A 3,338-nucleotide genomic window follows, 5' to 3' on the forward strand; every position below is an offset into this window, starting at 1 on the left:
ATTTGCAGAAGCAAATGTATGTACATATTTCAGAGACAAACTAAGTCAATCATAAATTATGACACCTATTGGTATAAGAACATAACAGTGGCTGCACTTGGGGATGGCTTTCCCTGGTGGAAAGTTAAGAAATGTAGACCAATGGCGTTTTGAGAGACTGTGTTTTCACTCTACAATTTCCTTTGATTCTGCTGCTTTATCGATATCTATGACAGTGATAATCTTGAAGCTTAGGGCCTTCTCCTCGCCCTTTAACTCCAAAACTTAACAATCCAATCAATCCTTAAAAATTTTGAAGGATATATTATGTACAATCGAAGTGAGTAGAATTAGTAGCTTGGATCGATGTAGTGTTTCAACATTCGACCATTGACTGGTCCTTCTTCTATCTCTGCACCATTTAACTCTTTAAGAAAATAAGAATTATTCCCTCTAAAGGCATATATAATGTATGGACCTTTCCACAGGAAGTCAAACTTCTCATGTTTCCCTTTGTCTTCTCTTTTGGAGTCCCACTTCAAAACTTTTTCACCAAGATAGAAATCTTCTGCTTTGGTCCTTTTATCAAAAACTTTCTTAAGTTTTTCTTGCAATATTTGTGCTCTGATGTATACTTCTTCTCTGATTTGCTGCAAATGAATGGTCTGATTGATTCTCCTTTGAATATCATTTGGCTCAACTTGAGATTCCTGGAGTAGTTTCATTACTGGAATTCCTAATGATGAAGGGAAAACAACTTCCATCCCATAGACTAATTGATAGGGACTGGTCCCAATAGATTTCCTAGTTGTAAGCCTGTGTGCCCACAAAGCATTGACCAGTTTTTTGTTCCATGTTTTCTTATTATCTTCCAACAATTTTTTAATTATATTCATTAAGCTTTTATTGGAGGATTCAGTAAGTCCATTTCCTTAGGGATAGTAGGCTGTAGAGTGACCAAGGGTTATATGGTATTTATGGCAAAAATCAATCATCCTTTTTTATTTAAATGTTGTAGCATTGTTTGTGATAATTTTTTCTAGATAGCCAAATCTAGACAGAATATTGGCCTCTAGAAAACCTATGATAACAGTATCAGTGGCTTGTCTGGAGGGAATGGCTTCTATCCACTTTGTAAAATAATCTGTGGCAGTCAGTATCCATTTATGCTGAGTAGAATAAGGGGGGTGAATTTCGCCAATGAAGTCTAGACCCCATTGTTGAAATGGTTTCTTAGTAGAAATGGTTTTCAAAGGTAAAGGCAGAAGATTTCTTTTTCCTTCAAAGATTTGACACTTGTGGCAGGAAGTTACATTCTTTTTTACATCAGAAAACAAGGTTGGCTAGTAGAATCCTGCTCTTAGGATTTTATCAGCTGTTGTCTTCTAGTAGAGGTGCCCTCTGCAATCACCTGCATGAAAATCTCGGAGTACTTTGTCAGATTCTTCCTTTAATAAGCAATTTAACAGAATGCTTTCATGATTTTTCCAAAATAAAGTATTATCCATTATGCAGAATTTTAAAGATTTCATTTTCAAGAACCTACTTTTAGTTCTGGACAGCCCCAGAGGAGCTTGTAAATTTTGTAGGATGTATATTATGTCAGCATACTAGGGTGAGTCTAAAAAGGCTTGGCTGATATGTGGAGTTGCCATCTCCTCTTCGTTGTCCAGTTCGGTTATAAAATTTATGCCTAGGGCTTGACAATTGGTTTCAGCCATAAGTTTAGCTAGACCTTGGCCTTTGATTAACTTTGTAGGTTTAATCTCTATGTCATATGGTAGCTATCCACTTTCCTCTTTTTCCATCAACTCCATTCTGTGTTAGAATGTCTTTGACTACAACATTAGGAACATAAGCTACAATGTGAGAATATAAGATATAGACTCTGAAATATTTGATGGCTTGTACCAAAGCAAAAGCCTATTTTTCCATTATGTTATACTTTAAGGATGCACATCTTAGAGCTTTACTAAATAATGCTATTGGTTGTTCGAATCCCTGATTGTTCTTTTATAGCAAAACTGTAGCAATACTATGTTCTGATGCAAAAGAAAAAATGATAAATTCTCTATCAAACATTGGACTTATGAGGACTGGTGTTTGAGTCAAGGCTAGTTTTATGTCTTCGAATGATTTTTTAGCCTCTACTGTCCATTTAATAGCCAAATATTTATTCAACATGTTATTTAATAGTCTAATCAGTTTAGCTATATTCGAGATAAATCTTCTTAAGAAATTTATTTTCCCTAAAAATGCCTAAAGTTCTTTAATGTTCCTGGGGTGAGGTATTTGCAAAATAGCTTCAATCCTGGTTGGATCAATCCAGATTCCATCCTTGGAGATGATGTGGCCTAATAGTTTTCCTTCTTCCAAACCAAACAAAGACTTTTTAGGATTCAGTGAGATACCATATTTCCTGCACTTAATAAAGACCTGCCTAAGATGATCCAAACGCTGTTGATCCGATTTGGAAAACACTGTGATATCATCAAGGTATATAACCAAGAAATCATGTATTTCTTTGGCAAAGGCAATATCCATTGCGCTTTGAAAGGTGGCTTCTACATTTTTCAATTCGAAAGGCATTTTAACGTACATAAAGGTCCCCCATGGGGTTGTGAATGCAATTTTTTCTTGATTGTTAGGATGGACTAGGATTTGGTTGTAACCAGAGAAACCATCTAACAATGAGATCCCTGTGGAACCTACTACCCTTTGCAATATGTGATCCATTTTAGGTGGGGGTAATTATCTTTGAGCGAAACTTTGTTTAAATTCCTTAGGTCAACACACAGTCTTATTTCTCCTATTTTCTTTCTTGTGGGGACAAGATTAGATACCCAATCTGAAAACCTAATGGGTGCAATAATTCCTACTTCGTACATCCGTTTGATTTCCTTTTCAATCGACGGTAGTAAAACATGGTTCATTCTTCTAAGCTTCTACCTAAAGGGCTTCTGATCTTCTTTTAAAGGGATAGTGTGTTGTATAATATTGGTATCATAGGATTTCAGATCCTCATAACTCCAGGCAAAAACATCCTGGAATTCCTTCATAAGTTCCATATATTTCAGTTTTTCATTGGGAGGCAATGATTTAGACAGTTTTATAAGCTTGGGATTCTCTTCAGATCCTATGTTACATTCCTCAATGTCTATTTTCAAAGGTTCCATTTTAGGCTTTTTAGGAATATCATTTGAGTCAAATAAATCCTCCAAAGGAGTTAATCCTTTGGGTAAGAAATTGTCTTTAAGGTTTATGACTTCAGTTTCATCATAAATTATTTCATCGATTTCCATTTGTTTTAAATCTCGAATATCTGTTTTTGTGAATTCTTTAGGATAAAGTATGTTTTT

Source organism: Pinus tabuliformis, chromosome X, assembly GCF_031772625.1.
Source record: "Pinus tabuliformis cultivar Carrire ecotype Pingquan chromosome X, CPIR1, whole genome shotgun sequence".
Taxonomy (NCBI): domain Eukaryota; kingdom Viridiplantae; phylum Streptophyta; class Pinopsida; order Pinales; family Pinaceae; genus Pinus; species Pinus tabuliformis.